Source organism: Spodoptera frugiperda, chromosome 20 (assembly GCF_023101765.2).
Source record: "Spodoptera frugiperda isolate SF20-4 chromosome 20, AGI-APGP_CSIRO_Sfru_2.0, whole genome shotgun sequence".
Lineage (NCBI taxonomy): Eukaryota > Metazoa > Arthropoda > Insecta > Lepidoptera > Noctuidae > Spodoptera > Spodoptera frugiperda.
In genome coordinates this window covers 3930175-3950529 of record NC_064231.1, presented here as the reverse complement: position 1 = coordinate 3950529, position 20355 = coordinate 3930175, and the positions used below count along the sequence as shown (strand labels likewise).

The 20355-nt window shown below is 33.7% G+C and overlaps 1 protein-coding gene across 3 annotated transcripts in view; it reads right to left on the bottom strand.

The window, feature by feature from the left end:
* Positions 1-20355, bottom strand: part of LOC118281827 (uncharacterized) — a 170127-nt gene that overhangs the window by 64688 nt on the left and 85084 nt on the right. The window contains exon 1 of one of the 3 annotated variants that reach the window (XM_035602582.2): positions 4008-4231. The exons of the other annotated variants lie outside the window; for them this stretch is intronic. The gene's annotated coding sequence lies outside the window, so the exon portion shown is untranslated. Of the gene's footprint in view, positions 1-4007; positions 4232-20355 lie in introns of those variants that run through there. 3 annotated transcript variants of the gene reach the window in all.

Sequence of the window (20355 nt, the reverse complement as noted above, 5' to 3'; positions counted from 1 at the left end):
ATTCTGATTAAAATTCGTACCCCGTACCCGATATGGGCAGTTCGAATCACTGACTATACACTGGACAATTGAGGCAATTTCATTCATTTAATTGTTTTTTCAATCATTCACTATATCTTAACACTATTTCTATTTCATCAAAAACTGACAACACAGTAAACGTCAATCGACTTCGTCTAATTAAAAATACGACTATAATTAATGTGATGTGAACAAGATATGATAACTTTTGTTTTGTTGTTTTTTTTAATTAGTAGATTTTGAATGGTAATTGTGATCTGCAAGTAGCAATAGAATATCTGTAATTTTTTTATAACTTTCGCGAGACATACTAAATTAATTATTATGTTATCGGCTCACAGTGTGTCACGGAATGCTGCTCATGAACATGAGCCTCTAGCATTGTTGAAACTAGTCGAGTTCTTCGCTAAGGCCGATAACATAATTAATAGAATATCTTGTTGAATTGGTGAAAAGTGTAAATTAGCAGTTACATAATAATATTATTTTACTTATTGATTTGGGCATCGAACAGAAGTTATGTGCACATCAAATACGTCTTTACAATACTGACTAATGGAAGACAATATATTAACATACTTTTTTCTACAAGTAATTATATTGGCAATCTTACAGCTTACTCGCATTATCTTAATCACACATACCCTCATAAAATATGTAAGCAATTGATAGCGACATTTATAATTTTAATATCGTATATCTTGCACCTCACACCGCCATACAGTCTAGCCCTTTAGCTATAATTATGTCGTTAAACTTATAATCCAGTTATGTAAGTCCGTAGGCAGGTAAGTAAAGGACAGTTGTAAGGATACAACTTTCAAATTTTCGCAATTTCTATGAACGTAGAATAATCATTTAGACTGTTTGTTCATAGTAGAGTAGAATACTTCTATCACCACCCCGTCTATTCACGCGGTATCGTTTTAAGAAATTACTCATTTGATAGGGGTCGGATATATCTCAGTACTCACTGGGCGCACTGTATGCTTTCAACAGCGTCAAAGGTGGAATCATAATTTATATATTTCAAATTGACCAGCAAGGCGACTTTTCGAAGTCATCCCGCTCAAAGGGGAGAGAGAGTGTCAGACCCTATTGACTAAAAACCTATTTATGTTGCTTTGTACAATTGTACAATACCAATTTGTATATAAACAATTTGTATATTAACTAAATTCCATACTATTGTGGAATGCCTAACATTTGTTTACACATACCATCACGCGTAATTTTCTTAGAAGGGATGGGCAGATGTGTATAGTAAGCTCACGTTTCTATGTTATAATTGTAATTGCGTAACTGAAAGCTCTTTTGCTAGGCGGAGTGGCGATATCCGCAAAATGATTGACAATAGTCGGATAAGTGAAGAGGTAAAAATAGAGTTAGGTGATGTGCTAAATATTGCGAAGAGTCCATATCTAACAATAGATGCAAAAAAAATCGATTTTGAATTAGCAGTTATATTAAAAGAGAGTATCATATCACACATCAACAGCCTATTAATGGTCACTGCTGACCAAAGGGTAAAGTATATAGTTGGAAATAGGTAGGTGTGAGCCAAGCGTGGAATTTAGTAACCTTTTCAGCAATAAGTAATTTGATATCCAAGTCATAAAGTTTACTAATAAATGTTTGGTTACAACACGAAAATAATAACCGACGAAATAACATTACCTATTTACCTTTATATTATAGGCAGAAACTGTTTCGAAATACTCGACTTTTACCTAACACTTCGTTAGTAAACCTAGATTAATACAGATTTACATTGAAATGGTCAAATAAAACCTTTAGCCTCTTTCACTTTACATAATATTTTGGAAATTTAAATTTTCAGGCAAAATGTTCTTTGTGGTTTACAGTGACACATAATCTTTTGCAGTTAATCCTAAATTGGCTGTTTATAAAGCTCAAAATAGCATAACGCCTGGAAATAAGTCTTTAGGAAGTAGCGGAGCGCCTGGGGGTTTTAGTGAATCAATTATTATGATCGATGTGGCATATTGTTCTTTAAACTATAAATTGCAATGTTTACCCAATTTTTTTTATTTAAGTTACCATAATTTAGACTTCTCATCACAACCTGATATGAAGCAGTTATGTTAGTCCATAGATGCCCGTAATATTGATCTTATCGCTTGCGGATTATCAACTCTGTAGATATCCAGGAATAAATAAAAGAATTAGCGATGACGACACTGCAAAATATTTCCTTCTTTCAATTAACCCATTTTTGTATGTAGTATTAAGCCTATGTAGGCCACAACGTGTGGGCACATCACATCCGTAAATGATTAATTAAAAACCGTCGTTAATACGTTTGATTGGCCATTTTTTTGGACATGATTGTTTTATATTGCCGTTTAATTTGAATTTCCAATGTATTTTGATTATGATGAATTTAGCATTGACCATAATCAAGTATGGGAGTGGTTGATTGTCTTAGTTTGGCATTGAGCATAGATCGCATTCTATGACATAAGCTGTTTTATGTTTACGCGCGAAACGCTCACTACATACAAAGGTATTAATGGTGAATGAGTCAATGTGTTTGTGAGATAGGACAGAAGTCCAGGTTTAGTTAGGAAATAAAATAATACCTAATGAAAATTATTTATTTTATTTCTTGAACTGATTCTGAAAAAGTCTCCACGGTTGATAAAGCTGTTACAGGCCCTTTACAACTCTAGGGTTGTTCAGAGACTTGTAAGAACTATGTCATAATAAATAAGACCCAGAGAAAAGTTAATACTTGGAAAATAGGGACTTTTATCTTTCAGAGAAAATAAGTGTAATGTTGCATTTTTTGTAACGTTTAATCTAAAACATGATTTAAATACAGAAAAAAAGTTTAAGTAGGTTTCTAACTCTTTTGCTATAGTGCACTATTGGTACCGTAGCCTCGGAATGGCTGAGGCACAATTTGTCAAAGGTTTCATACCAAACGAAAAAAATATTAAAGCTAACCTTCGGCTATACAAACTTTGTATTTACCAAAACAGCTTCAAGCTAGTCATTGTATCGGGAATTAAACAGTAGTTTAATTGCATCGTGTATCAAGTTCCTATCTCGTCAATCTATACGTGACTCCGATACTATCTGGTTCTTCTGCATTAGTAGGTATATAATCTGTGGCGTCAGTATCAATGACTTCTAAACGCCCACGCTGACAGATGAGTAGTCTGTCATGACAGCTAAATGCTTAGGATTACTAAAGAGGCGTAACGTCTATAAAAACTGCTGGCAAATAATAATTGCTAACTTTTTTAGTCTGTGGCGATGACCGACCTACATCATGAATTGAGCTTTATTTTTATGTTCGATATTTAAATGTGTTAGAATGTTTTTTTTTTTAGTTGAAGTTCAATTGTATCTGTTTACATAGAAATTCAATACGATTTTTTTTTCATTTCTTATTTTTTGTTACTCGCTACCGACCCCTGCTTAAATGCCTAATTGTATTGTAGACTCCAAAGTATTATTTAAAAATATTAAACCAATTACGTACAATACTAATAATATATAAAATTACAACATAAAAAATACTCCAAGACAAACCATTGATATTTTCTTTAGAGTGGGCGTAATAAATAGACCTATGGTAGTCTAGGTAAGCCCATCATTTTATTTCACTTTAATTATAAAATATTCTAAGTTTTATAGTAAATTAGGTGAAGTCTATTTACTACTACTACGAACGTAATATATATTTATTATACCTATTTGGTAACGAGAAAAAAAATTGTCTGATTATATTTTTAATATGTGAATTAATTTATTTTGAATATGTGAGTTATATTTAAAAAATGCTAACCATTTATATTGCAACAAATTAAAAATCACTTCCCATATCGAAAAAAATAAAATGTAAAAATTGTTTAAATTTTTTTACGTAAAAGAAATACTAAACCGAGCTGAATAAAAATACACGAACTTGCTACCTATTAAAAAAAAATGCAACCAAAAATTAAAAACAAACTTACCAAAAGAAAAAAATCACAATTATAAAAAAAGCAATATTCAATAAAGAAAGAAAAAAATTCTAAATTCAAAAACAAGAAAGAAAAAATTTAACACAGATAAAAAAAGCACTTCAAAAAATTTCTTATTTCTGTTCCCCGATCACTCGAGATAAAAAAAAACACTTGAGAATCACGGAGCACTGAGAAGAGGTGCGCTCAGTTGCCTCTTGTAGTAGCAACTGCACTATCCAGCCGGTCCGCCTTCTTACGTGCGCCTATATCTGTGTTGAGTGACGAAAAAATAACTTCAAAGCCATACGTTTTTTTAAGGAAATCTTTGTTTTTGAACTTGTAACTTTAACTTGACTTGATAAATAACGAAGATTAGATGGTTTATTTTTAAATTGTTTTACTAAAGGGTTGGGATTGATCTAGAGCAGTAGTTTGACTTTCGTTCGGAACAAAATTGTTTCATAGTTTTTAATAGGTTTACAAGGTCTATGTCCATAATAAATAGGTTTTAATTCTACAATATTTTTCTGCTAATGAATTTAATGTACTTATGTATCTCTTATTTTTTTTTTTTCGAAAATTGTGCAGACTTTTTTACGTAACAAAATGTTCACCACAACGGATTAAATAAAGTAAACATATATTTTTCGTTTAGGTATTTGCTCAAGTGTTACGTAAACAAGGGTCTCTTTCCTTAAGAAATTGAAGGTACAGAGTTTCTTTCACGATTTTATAAGTAAGGTATCGTTAGCAGTGCTTGACCCAGATTTCATTGAATACGTTAATCCTGGCGATGATACCACTGCTGTATAAGAAAGTGATTATATTGAACAACCAATTACCTACGTTGTAGAATTATCTGCCACTCTTATCAGTTATGCGAATGACTTATATGAGTAATTAATTTTATTGCTGCAGATTTTTTCTTAAACAGCTCAGTTTGTGGTTAAATTTGAAAACTGACGTAATTTTCTAAATGTTTTTATTTCTTTTATGTGCAACCAACTGTTTAAATGTATCATGGTTAATATTAGAAATGAAATTATTACATTGTTGAATACGGAACTGGAAAATTCTGGAAAACCACATCTAGAATTCCACATTCAAAATTGTTTGTTTTTTTATTTAATTTTTCGCGGCCATTACACAGCAGCCAGGAATAAAATGGGATATTCCGTATAAACATTGTATTTACGGGTATTATGACCAGTACATCCGATATTACGTGAGACCCGACCTTCGAGGGTATGACATGACTTTTATTTTAGGGTCTGTCATAAAATGTACAGTACACGTGACGTCATCGTCAGCTTGGTATGTGGTGTCAGTTTACTTACAAATTATTGGCTGGTTAGCAGTTGCGATTTCGTCTTTAGGCACGTTGTATTTTCGAGACATACCTAGTTCTAGGAAAACTGGTAGTTTGAAGGTTTGTTTGGGGACTTAGATTGCTATAGTGCTTTTATAGGAATGGTTATTATAGTGTTATTGAGCTTTTAATGTTCGTAGTTTTAAGCAATATGCTCATGATTGAGAATTAAACTGACGTAGTACTTATAAAACAATTACCTTACGTAAAAAATACATTAATTTCCTCGGAAAGAGATACAAAGTTAAAGGAAATAAGATGGAAAGAAATCTCGCGAACCATCTAACTGTAATATTTCCTTACCTAAAAACGGATTTGTAACATTAATATTGATATCCCGTTTCATCCACATTCCTCCGACGGAAAATTCCAATGTGATTTATTTTGCTCGTTTTCCGTAAAGAAAAAAAAAACGTCTTACATTTTCATTTCTCACATTTTTCCGAGATTCCGTACATTTCACAAGTAGGTATTATTTTCAAAGAGAATTTACGTAAGTGTATGTAGATTCTCATCTTTATTATAATAAATAAAATCTTGTGCGTACATACCTACTTGTATTTACATATTTTTACGCTACATTTTATTCTATATTTCATGTCTCATTTTACGCGTTTTTCTGGTAAAAAAAGTATATACCACTAAGTGAAATGTTACTTTCAACATGTGTTACATTTGACATTAATTTTAACAATCATAAAATATTGGTATTTTTTCTCGTTTCTACTCTAAATATTATAAATTCTTTATTTTGTTATCGGCTTACTCACGTAACTGTTTGTTTGCATTCCGCGACACACGACGCGGCGATTGTCACTACTGCTACTGGCGACTCGAGTTTCTGCACATGAATATGAGCCTCTAGCATGGCTTGAAACTAGTCGAGTTCCTCGTCAAACAGTTACGTGATTAAGCCAACAATATAATAATTAATTATGTCTCACGAAAGTTATAATAAAATGATAAATTCTCTTAAAAATACAATACCCAATTTCACCAGTACGTTGCCGTTGCTGATATTCTGTAGCAACAAAAAAACGTCCTAATAACGTACAGTTCTAGAGGCTGTTCTAGATTATTATTGACATATAACTTTGTCACTTTGCAACTAAAACTAGCGTCCTCCTGATTGGTATTAAATCCGAAAATAAATTTTAATGGCTGTCTCCTTAAAAGGCTCGTTCATGCAACGTTTTCGAATGTCAAAATTTAAATAAGTTCAATTTGATTTATTTCTTTCGTGCTAGTGTTTGTGAGCCGTATGTTTTTATTATCTTAAACGGTCGGCTAATCAATGATGATGAAATGATTTATCATTATTTGCATAGCTTGGTCATTGGTCTTTCGGACCATTATTTGCTTGACTGTGAAATTTGAGAATACGTTATGTGTATAACAGTCTAGGTAAGTATATTTGTTCCTATGTGGCATGATATAGACTCAACACATTATTTTTTAGGTCAATAGTCGATTGATTTTAGTTAAACTAGTTGAAAATCAAAACTTTAATGGGGTCCATAGTGTCTACAATTTTAATTCAGTAATATGTCCCAACTATGGGCAATTTTGGGCACCACAAAAGTACTTAATTTACTTACATAGTAATAGACTGTTTTAAATAGTATTAAAAATATATAATTATAACATTTATATTAAAAAAAAATTACATTAAGATTAAATACATGAAATACAGACCTATGAGTAAAACTAGTGACAAAATGTTCTGCTAATCCAATGGCATCGACCTATTCAGTCATCGAGACAATTTTTCCTCAATATTTTATGTTACCTCAATATTTTCAAAATGTTATGGATCTCTAAATCGTTAAAATAGCATTATCTGTTCACAATGCAAATCCTAAAATTTAAAAGCCGTCTAGCATTGAATGTCATCGACATCATAAAAATGCTTTGCTAAAACGACTTTTCCGAAGGTCTGTGCGACTGAACTGGAAATCGGCTATATTATGTCACCCACTCTCGCGCAGATTAGTGTTGTTACACGTGTATCAAGTATGCGTAAGTTCCTTCATATAAGGGGTGATTATTTTTTGTGTTGCTTAGTTTTTCCAAAATGTAAGTAAGTTACTTTTTGCAAAAAAAACTTTTTCAGTAGTCCTATAGCCAACTCCTAAGCAACATAAGTATACACAATCTTATACAACAGTGAAACTTTAAAACATTACATTATCGATATTGTGTTACGAGAACTATCGACGTTCCGCTTTCAGAACAACGCCTACTGACATTTTAACGATAAAATTTTCAAATAAAACCTTTACGACAGTAAATGAAGTATTTGATTAAGAATCGAGTTTTGCGTAAGAACTTTCTCGAAATGTCGCTGTAAAACAAACAAACACAGGACATTGGGTATCGTTAAAAATTCACGAGACAAGTTCTGAGAAGCGAAGTAATTGCAATTTGTTTCTCTCACTACATTCCAGTTGTTTCGAGTTTTCTTTATATTTCTGTAGCAATAAGATCGTTAGTACCTACTCATTCCGTTTTTTATTGTACTTTTTTCACAAAAAGTGAACAATACAGTACTTTACTTGCATTTATCGCTGAACAAAGTAGAGCTCAAAAAACTGTGACCAATAATAACCATTAGCTTGGACGTTTTTTATTCTACCAAGTTGCAAATTAAGAAATTAGCCAGAAATAGCGCAACTGTGGACCACCTAGCGAGTTACCGGGGCTCCAGCTCGCAAAGCAGGAGGTGGGAGGCAGGAACGGGGTGATTTTAGTCAGTATAAGTCTGACACTCTCTCTCGCCTCACCCACAATGGGAGAAGTTACTTGAAGAGTCCCCTAAAAAAAGGTAAATCAGAAATAGCCTAATTGTTATCTCCGACTAAAGAGGTGTATTTTTATAGTGTTTTGTCAAATTAAGATTCCATGCTTATCAACTTTGATATAACACAACATCACACTTCATAGTCCATTTAACAGTAGGCTCACTGTAAACTATGGTTACAGATTCTATCATTACGAATAACATTTAATTGCCTAGCTTTAAGTCACATCTTATTTCGCCATCTGACAGCCGCGATAAATGCAAGCTTCGATTGGGAAATGATATAAACTATCTCTGCAAGAATAGATAAACTGCATTTTGTATTAAGTGTCTACTGTCTAGCGAAGTAACTGCTAATAATTTCTTATCCCTTTTAGGTACTGAACGCAATAGATTTTAATCGACACGTCTAGTACTATGCGTGTATCGTGTTTAGGTCTCATTATGTAATTTGAGTTCATTTTTTTAATGAAAATGTACTCTACAATATTTTTTTTTGTCTGTGATGAGTATCATAGATATCAACAATGAAATGGTTATTAAAAAAACTATAGGTAAAGGTGTACCCCGCGGATTTTGTTTCTCCAAACAAATTTTTATGCGCATCTTTTTAATTGTTTTTTTTTTTATTTAACAATAACAAACCTAACAAAAAAAGAATAAGCGAAAACGGTTCAGCTGTTCTCGAGATTTGAGCTTAGCAACATATTTAGCGATTCATTTTTTATATTATTATTCATTATAATAGTCACGTATTTAGCTGACTATTAACGTCAGTAATTATACCTACTTGCATAGATTTACATATAAAAACATCATTGCATCCATTTTAATTTTACTCTCTGATCACATCTTTAGCCGCAAATACCTAAATGACTCAATTAAATTAAAATAAATCTAGACACACGGCAGTGTGTCCGCCAAGTTCGAGCAAAAAACCGACACACCGGCCGTGGGTTATATTACACGAACCATTTCGGGCCAAGTTCGACCCACCTATAACTCAAAATCTATTTTATCTACGCATATGAAATTTCTAGTATCTATCGAGATCTACTTACTTATCTAAAATACAAAATTTCATAAATGTGCCTGTAGGTCTCGAGATATTGACGTCAGAAAATCGCTATTTTTACTATACACTCACTGACTGACTCACTCATCATTTAGGGATTCATTTTATTATATTATACATTATAATAGTCACGTATTTAGCTGACTATTAACGTCAGTAATTATACCTACTTGCATACATTTACATATAAAAACATCATTGCATCCATTTTAATTTTACTCTCTGATCACATCTTTAGCCGCAAATACCTAAATGACTCAATTAAATTAAAATAAATATAATTCTACTTTACCCAGTTGACTCATTATTACTATGCAACACTCATTATTTAATCTTGAACACACAATAAACACTCATTTTGAAAACAAAACACATCTTTGACTATTACATAATTATGCATCGCTTTGTACAGGGATTTCCATTTGAATATAGACTTTGATGACTAACCATTAGAGTATATTGTTCCAACAAATAGTCCTTTCTGTAAATTTCAAGTTCTTTGTATGAAGATTCTTCGTGTGTGTACTTAAATATGTCTCATCCAGGAATCAGTTACTTAAAGATCTTTTTTTTCTGTGTGATGGTCAAGTTACCGTATAGTATACATTTTGTAAGTTAAAACTTTATCCAACAACTAGCTTCTGTCAGCGGTTTCGTCCGCGTTCCCGTGGGATAAAAAGCATAGCATATATACATATATGAATGATATATATTATCATTCTAGACCATAATCCACCCCTGTTCTATTGTCCTGATTCGTTCCTACTCCTGTTTGACGAGAAGGAGCCACGGTAAACCCGCTAGGTAGTCCACAGCTCCGGAACCTCTGCCTATCCCTACGGGGTTAAACTATTAACGGGGTTAACGATAGAAACCTTTACATTACACAGATGTTACCTCTATGTAAAGCAAAGTAAAGCAAACGAAAACTACATTTACTGTACTTAAACTGAATTTTACGGTATCTTCCACCATAACCAATTGATCATGTCATGTCAAATTAAAAAGAGTTGCAATTAAGACTGTGCAGTGCAGCTTAATTACTTTAAAACCTTGAAGTAGAACTTGGAGACATAAAAGTCAGTGCTTATATCGGAAATAATATCATCAGCCCTGTAGCATGGTTCGTGTTATTTACGTTGTTTACATGTTTACACATAATTACCGTGTTGACCACATAATTCAACGAGACCATTAGCACGCGGGAAATTAAAGGAACCCTGTTTGTGGTCACTTTATTTATTACCTCGACTTTTAGGGTTACAACCACCTGAGGTTTATAGGGTTGACGCTTCACTGAGTTGCGTGGATTTTCATGTCATTTTGCGCGGTCGTTTTGATACATTTTAATGTGTCTGCGTTTTTAGTTCATTCTTGACAGCCGATTCAATTAAGATGCAATTTAACATAGAAATAGTTATAGGAATAACATAATATTTTTCCCGTGGGATAATTTTCTAGTTCCCAGTGGTGTCCTTAGTATCCTTCTTGAAGGACCATAATCCACACTTCTATGGCACTGTTCCATCATTACAATTAGTTCCGGAATCATCTGAGAGATGTCGCCTAATGACTAAGTCATTACAATTTTCTCCTGCGAGTGCGAGCTTTCTCAGTCCTCTCGTCTAATGCGACGCTAATGTGGATATTGTTTCTAAAATATAGACGTATATTTATAATCATATGTTGACGAAAATCATGCTTTACTTTTGACATTGATTCAGTTATGATTTCCATTAGGTAAATTCGTAAATGTTTCTAACTCAATTTTGTAGAGCAATTTTTTTGATTGGTGAGTATATTCGAGCCGGCCAATCAGAGTATCGAACGCGTTTTCATTTCGTTTACTTTAAACGAAAGCAAACTCTTACTAAGAGTACTGGTTACAGAAGTTTATTCATGTAATCTATCTATTATTACAAGCGAGAGACATTGATCGTGCTATCTTAACTAATGATTTCTTTTCTTATACACTATAGCTCCGTCTATACATTGTGTTAAAGTTTTGCAGTACTTACAATAAAAGTCAGAAGTCACTAATAAATATTATTATAGACATTAAATGTATAAAGAGAATGTCTTTTAGTTCAAGGTACGTGTCTAGATTTTCTTCTCTTGAATAGTTTTACTACTACAAACTTTATAATGCTGCCATGAAAATAATTTGCAGACTCATTCTCGCACTTATTACTAAAGGAACAAAGACTATTTTAATAAAATTATGTGATTCGCGATCAGCATTATTAGTTGGTACTCCCAGTAGTGGGTGTTCACTAAACAGCACTAAAACATATTTATGTTCCGTTCGTAAACTAAGTGATGTAAGATTGACAATATTTTTATTGTTTACGCGTAAATCACGTGGCGTAACATAAGTGTGTTTTATGTGATATTTTATTAATCGTTGCGAGAATTTTCATTTTTATTGCGGCTATTTCAATGTTGGCTAAAAAGTAAAAGCACTTAAGTAACTGTCTGCCTACGAATGTATTTTGTTCTGGCTTTCAGTCCAGATATACCTACCACAGCAAGATTTTTACTAGTTCTAGATTTAGTTACCGGTACCTAGCTCAGTTTCGAGCAGCCCTCATTCGTCCATACCACATAGGCTTTTTATTGAACGAGGAAATTCATCCAGTGACTTCTCCCGCTTTGGGCGAAACAAGATAGAGTGTCAGACTCTTACTAACTAAAAACCCGCTATGTAGTCAGCAGCTCTTATTACTCTCAATCAGTCAAAGCAAATTGGGTTTCAGTTTGTGACATAGTTTCATTTCACTTTCAGATCGCACGTACCTACCTACAGTATGCAAATTACTGACAATAAAACTTAATGTTTATGAATGACACGTGATTAGAAAAAAAATAGTTTCTCTTACAACTGCAGATCTACCTGCACTAGTCTATCTATGTACTTCAACCCTATTGCATTTGAAATTAAGTCGAAATTACTTTGAAGTAGTAAGGTGTACGTTGATGTGCAATTTCGAAAACAAGAGTTTCTTTTGTCTTTCAAAACACTGCGTCTAGACTTTTGCTAATGAATGTCCCCTTAAATTTCAATGTTCTAATATCATTAGCAAGTCTTCCAAACGCCATAGTTTCCCACGCAATCTCAAAACTGAGTCGTTTATTAATTAACACATGGTTTATTTTCCCTTGTAACATAACCATGGTTTGTTTTTCCTTAAAGGGTTTAGGTATAGATTTATTGAATATACATTTATAATCCTTTTATGGTGCTATCTAACCGCTGTACTCAGAGTCATTTAATGGTGTCTTGACCTTGTCCTTAACAATGGTTTTAGAAACAAAATCGTTATAAATAATCATTAAATGTCTTTGAGTGCGGCAGTTAGTGCGATTTAGTAACTAAGAAGTATAATACTAACTAAGAATAATTTTGTTTCTTATCTAGCCATACAAAACCTATCAATTCAAGATGAAATTGTAATCTCTCAACGGCAATCATCGCCGCATTAAGAGTCTTCTCTAATAAAGAAAGTTAGCCAAAATCTGGACGCCTGGCATGCGTATAAGCAGAAAAGAAATAGGGCAAGATATGTAGCTATATAATTATTTATTAACCGACTTAGCGACCACGATACGTCAATCCCCTATTCGCAAAAACAGCGTATATATGCCTATAATCTATGGTGATCCAAACTACACTATATGTTGTGAAATATTTTTATCCTAGTAACTGGATAAGAATAGCAAAGTACATAATTTATGTATATATGTATATTTATAATAATTTATTTTAACACACTATCATTCAGCTATATCTGAAATATTTCATAACATTACGTTTAAACTAAAATTATAAAATCTATTTCTAAAGCTGATTTGTCAAAACATAAACTATTACATTAAAACTGATTTATTGAACGATACATTTTTATTGAACAAATTATTCAATGGTTTACAGAAAAATATAAGAGATTTTCGGAGTTCAGAGTAATATGTTTACATTAGATCTGACTGGCTATCGGTGAGAATATGGCCCTTGAAATAAAGCTAATCCCACAAAAACATTTCATGTTAAATGTTGCCAAGACGAGACCATATAGCTCGCACTGTCAAAAAGTAATCAGATCTAGTGTGGAGTCAAGTTTGTGGACTGGACCGTGGATGTAACTGGCGAGTCGGCCTCATGCAATTGAAACTTTAGAAGTTTATTAAGTCTATCACTGACATCACATCCCGAAAATTTTGTTTATCTGGTATAACCCAAACTCAAGTTATGAAGGTTCAAAAATATGACGAACTGCTCCGAGAAAAGGTAGGTAGTTAGCGCTTCGCTTGGCTCGTCTTGGCGGGGGCACTCCCGTGCCCCCAGATGTTGAATGATACCACAAACCAGTGTAAACAATATAAAAATATGATTTGCGCCAAATTATTGGTTTTCTTCTACACTTTCTAATGTTTATTTTTTTGTTCGCTCATAAAACTCGCGATTACCTATGTGTTGGCTGAAGTTCGGTTTTCCATGTTTAAGTCGTAAATCGGTAATATAAACCGCGGAAATGTGGACACATAACCGAATTAATTCGTGGTAAATCGGGACTGGTCGAATCACCGCCGACTTGAGTTTCATGTGCATTTTCATTATTGGATCAAGACTATTTTATAATAAGATTAATGCAGGTTTTTGATACAGCAGACTTTTGTCTGTATTTTTTTTTACATTTGATGGCCGACGTTAGGCCGCTATCTCGCCTGATGGTAAATGATGATGCGGCCTACGATGGAGCACGTGTGCCCATAAGCAACCTATTCACTCGGGCCTTGAAGATACCCAGGATATACCCATCATAAAACACAGACTCCGGCTGTATTATTTCACCTATGCAATGTTTAGTGGTTTTTACGTGCAATATATTACAAAATTTTTTGCACAACAGATTGAGTTATAAGCCAAACAATACTATGCTTACAGGATGCACGTTATACTGATAAAAAACAGCGGCTGATCATGAAGTTTCAAGTTTAACCAATTAATAATTGTACTTAAACACGTATTTTTGCTTTAATTTTAGGAATTCAAGCCTTGTGTCCAAAGTGTAGGTGTTAGTTTACATTGAGTGTCAGTTGCAGAATTGCCAGTTACGTTATAGGTAATCATGGGGATTACCTAATTGGCAAAATGTAGATAGAGTATTCATCTCTGCCTACAATTTCAGAGAAAATGAAGCGAGATGGTATTTCTGTATGACATATCATTAGTGAATCACAAACATGTTTCGTAATACTTGTACCGGTACTAAAGTCGATGCCAAGCGCAATGTTTCCGATGTCCTGTTCAAAGAATTTGTCATTCAGTATTAATTTCCTTTAGGTCATCGATATTTTAGATGCTCTGAAATGTGTCTATTGGCTAACCTCTGCTGATTGGAGCCAAGTTCTAGGCACGATTAATGGAGCTCTTGATATTATTGATACTGACTTATGTTGCTAAGTATACATATACATATAGAAGATATAGGAGATGCAATCATGTGATTGTGCACTGTGACAAAACAAATGGGCCCTGCCCAATGATATTATATGTAAAAAGGTGTAGATAGGTTGTAAGCGCTCAGAATTGGTAACGTGTTTGTAGTATGGGACTGCATGTTGGAAAATAGAGAGGGGTGTAGTCTGAAACTTCCCGTGTTTTGCATTATGTTAAAGGGATGACTTCTCCTCTTTATACATATTATTTGCTTCATGGTGTTAGTCTATTATCATAATATACATACATAGGATTTGACATATTTTATTTGCAAGAAGAAATAGCGTAGACCATGTAATGCCTCTTCGTAGAGGGTTAAGCATTTTGCCATAGCTTTCATACAAGAGACGAGTAAACGCAAACCCGTTAAAATATCGTTTACGTTTCTAGACTTACAACTAAAGAATTCAATAACGATAACGTCTTCTTCAATGAATGCCTTGTCTTTATTACAGTGTGTTAGCAGTTAGCACTAGGAACAGTATTGAAAATTCTTTGAACTGTCATCCCGGCTAGCAGTATGTGTGGTCCACAAGATTTATGGTCGCAGTTGATGTAATGAGATGGCGTCACGTCGTTGTGGGCCTAGCAGCAAACAGCGCCAAATAACTGGCGCCGAGTCGATTGCTACCGATTGTGAGGTGACCAAGTACTTGATGGTTGGTAGGATTGTCTTATACAGTGGGAGTTTTATGATCAGATTGATATTATACCTACGTATTTAATATTTTTATAACAACTATCGTGAGACATACTAAATTAACTAAAAATCACGTATATTAATGGAGAAAAGCTCTACTAGTTTCAAGTTACACAGAGACTTCAACATAAACAGCGTGTGCAGACGCAGCGGTTTCGCGCTGGCTACTGTTCGCGTTACGTATTTAATCTGTACATCGTCGCAAAAAGTGCTGTTATATGATGGTTTTAGAGAATTTTGGTTTTGTTATCTCTGTGTTACTATTTACTTAGCATAATCTATTTTATGTTCATTCAAAATCTTATTAACGAATTGGCCCAAACATAGAATGTTTGTTTATGAATGAAAATATAAGATTATAAATACGATTTGACTACCAACATAATCGGATTATCGGATTACATTTATAAGTTATAATGGTATTTTAACGACATCAATCCTTATAGGGTTTTGTAAAAAACTAAAATGACGATGTTTTTGTAAATAGAACTACCTAGAAAAGCTTATGATGACATCTACTTGCCTACTTTAATTTAAGGTTAAAGTAAATGGATGAATAACATTCTTTTGAAAACCTTTTGAAAAATCCCTTGATCGAATAGTTTCTGGGAAGTATTTGTTTGATATTTCATCAGCCATCCTTGTTTAAATTACACAAGTGAGGTTGATGAGTAATTGTCTACTGCTGTTGTTAGCTTTATCTACGTGTGATTTTAAGTGTGTAACTGTTAATGTATGATTGTTTCTCAGTAGCCAAGTATCAACAAGACAACATTATCCTTATTTGCGATTTATAGGCCTGTTACAAGGCCTGTGACATAATGAAGCTAAATTGACAAATGTTTATTTCTTAATTCGCTATTTTTAGACATGACTGATTACTGACGTAGGCTGTTCCGTATCAACTACGCATGATTTTTTAAAGAGACTTGTCCCAAAAGAAATGTGAATAGATGGTCACCCTACAGCCAAACACTTGTATATTTATTTCAATTAGTACGAAAATACTAGCAATGTCCGACCTTGGTGGGAATTATCTAGGATTATTGTGTAGCATGGCCACCTGGGTTGTAGATACGTGCTACCCTCGCATCGGCGTAAGCGCACGGCGGTATTTATCGACGTCCACGCAATTAAGAACATATTTAATTCTTTATTTTATCTTTGTTATTGTTTAAATCAGAATGCAGACAGTTTCCTCAAGTGTTAAGTGTGGGAGAGCTATGCTTCGGCACAAATGGGCCGGCTCGACCGGAGTGATACCACGGCCTCACAGAAAACCGACGTGAAACAACGTGTTTCGTTGTGTGAGTGAGGTTACTGGAGGCCCAATTCCCCCCTTCCCAATCTTCCCAATCCTCGATTCCCGAACAACAACCCTTAAATTCCTAACCCCCAAAATGCCGGCAACGCACTTGTAATGCCTCTGGTGTTTCAAGTGTTCATGGGCGGCGGCGATTGCTTACCATCAGGTGTTACCATTGTTTACCGGCTGTGTTTCATAAAAAAGTGTTTAAATATTGATTGCAAGTTTCTTTTTCCATGTTACACTAACAAACACTTCAGTCTAGTCTAGACTAATGCAATCTGTAATTATGTTTACAAAAAGTCTATTACCCAGAATGAAATGTAGCGCGGCCTTCACTGAGATTCTATTTAAAAGAACTAGGTAAATTCCTTCAATACCTGTCTATTCTTCTCTGTGAATAACCTTGGCTATAAAAAAACCTAATTTAATTTAGCGTAACAATATTTTAATGTTATAAAAATGTTAATTAACATTTTTTTCTGCATAACTACGTGGTTTATGGCAATACAACAATATTTAACACTGGCAACACCTCAAACAGGATTACTTTCAACGAAAAAATAAAACGATTTATCTCGACTAGTAAAATAATTAACACACACGTTCCAAATTTAAACTCCGGCTACCGGACACACCGGTTCGGAATACAAATCGATTTCTGTCAATTAATTAAAAGTTCCGATTGGTATCGAGTAGAAATTGTCAATACTTACAATTGAAATCTGCGAAAGTTACTTCACTAATTAAAGAGCGAACTTCCACTTATTTAATGGGAAAGGGAAATTAATAAACTATGCAATTTACTTGAAAACTGCCCCATATGAGACGTGAGATCCGATTAAGTCGATAATCGATTTGAAATCGATTTTTAATGACGGTTAATTTAATCGATTTAAGTGATTTGTTTTTAACAGCAAATGATCATAAATTTTCATCATTTAAGTACCGTATGTGAAAAGTTTGTAAATGCTTTAGATAATCAAAACACAGTTTAGTAAAAGTTAAGAAGATGTAAAGCATAGTTTGTCATTCGAGATTTGATTCTCGGTAAAGTATTGGGTCTTCTTAGAAATTAGCAGTTTGAAACTGCGCCGGATAGTTGCCAATTAGTTCAGCCCATAATATCGTACTTTAATAAAAAAGTTCGTGTGATTGTTTAGATATATTTCATAGAAGGGGTAGAGGTGCACATTACGGCGCGTAATGCTGCTATATAATGTACACCCACTTTTCTGTTACACCCACATACACCTACACATCCACTAAGAAATTTTCGAAAATCCGAAAAAAGTCAAGTAATACTTTGCCCGACCCGGGAATCGAACCCGAAACCCCTCGTCCGGCAGTCGCACTTGCGACTACTCGATCAACAAGACAGGCATAATTACTCAGCCATTATTTACGGACGATCACGGCAGGTTGAAAATAAATGAATGCAACACCGTTGCAGCTTGTACACATTATGTCAATATAAATTAATACCCCGCTTAAATTATTGTACCAACGTAAAGGTCATATTTCTGGGCCAAGTGACGTAAGCACCCTAAAATATTTTCATAAATCGAACCGTGTCAATCGGCAACCGAACGATAACGATCATTCATTGTTAACCAATGGCATTTACATAAAATCCTAATCGATTATCGAATCAAATTGATTGGCTTATTAGTGAATGAATGATACGAATGATAATTCCGTTCATTTTTATTAATATCCTCTATAATGGAAGTCATTATGTCTAGTTTCCGGTGATATAAACGTCTTGATTTACCGATTCTTTTGCCTTGATATATTAAGATAAAAACAGATGATTGTCTAAGCGGTGGATCGTAAATTAATTTGTACAATGTTGCTTCTAGATATTTGTGTTTGTTCGCGATGATCTGAGAATTTCACTATGTGCATGCGAATTGTGGATGGGGCCGTAAAATTAATTAGCTGGGCTAAGAGCCTGTGAATAAAGCCTCCAATGATCCTAATTTATGCAAGATGGTTACTAATCTTAAGTCAAGGATGTACTAGGTGAATTGTGGTCTTTCTGTATGTGTATATTTAAAAAAAAATCGTTGCTTCATTCTAACATTTTCTCCTGTGCCGTGGGTGCGTTCACAAACACACGACACCCAGACCCGATACAACAATTTGTTACGTCGTAGCCCTTTGCTCATCCACCGTGCCAATTGTGCATTCAGTTTACAATCAGGAACTTATAGTAAAAGAAACAAGGAAACCTAGATAATCAGACCGATGCTGTTATAAATCTTTTTTTGTAAATGTGTAATGTTTATTTTAAATTGTCGTTTTCTTTATAGTAGGTCATATTACTTTGATACAATAGGGTTAAAATTGGTACTCTACCCGAGAATTACAAATTTTTTCGATGTCTGTAATGAATCAATCATTATTTTATACCTGTATGGGTCAAACACAAAATGTGATGTTCAGAATTTCCTCAAAATGAAACTTCAGATATGGTTTTGAAAATCAGCCTTTATTTGAGTAATAGTCTCTAATAATCTTTAATAATATCAAAACAGATCAGTCTTACATATTCTTTGTAAAAATCACAATTTTTAATTTTATGAGATCACAGAAGGGACGTAATTGTCTACAGATAATAACATAAACCTTATTAGCTAATCAAATTATTATAATTTGTTAACAAAATTTAGTTGGTAACCATCAAAATTAAATTCTCTTTCGTTACATGATTAAAAAAATACGGGTATTTTAGAAAAAAAAAATTATTTTAAATAATTCACAGAATGGACATCTTTTCTGTAGAATACCAGAAAATACCGAGTGTGCACCTTAAATTAACCACTTAATCAAACAATTATGACTAATTCGAAAAAAAATCAATAATGTTAAAAGTATTCACTTCTCCAGTAAGCAAACAGTGCTCGAAAAGTACAGTAAAAAACAATCAAAATATATTTTCGTCGTCAGAATCGTCCCATATAAAAGGCATACGGCGTTTTTTTGCGCCGTTTCTTCGGACGAGTCAGAGTCATTTAAGATGATACGTCGTGTGCTTTTTATAGGTCTATTATAACTTTGTAAAGGTAAGTTTTCTATAGGATTATCAGGTGTCAATCTATCAGAGAAACCGGGTGATAATGTTTTAGTTGTAGCAATACTAGTTCCTGTACTTGCAGGTGAAATAGCTTCAAACAAACAATTCAGATTGCTGGAAGGCCCTGCTTGAGGAGATGCCGGTGATATATTGATAAAGTTATGATCAGATAATTCAAAATTGTTATGGAAAGGATCTTTAAACTGTATATTAATCTGTCCAATTCCATAATGCGGGCATCTTTCATAGGCAGCGCAATCCAAGCAGCTTAATCGACGGGCATGGATAACATGAGGATTTTCTACATGCCATGTTATTTGATGTATTTACCTTTAAAAGGACGTGTAGCACTCTCCTTTAAAAGTAAGTCGATTTCAGGAAACCTCGACTATTTTAGCATTATAAAGAGATTGAATTATAAAAGTATTATTAGCATGTACGATACATAAGCAAGTGTTCCTGGCGTCAACTTTTGGAAACAGGACCCAGAATGGGCGATATCTCCTAAAAGTTTCATACGACAAGTTAATT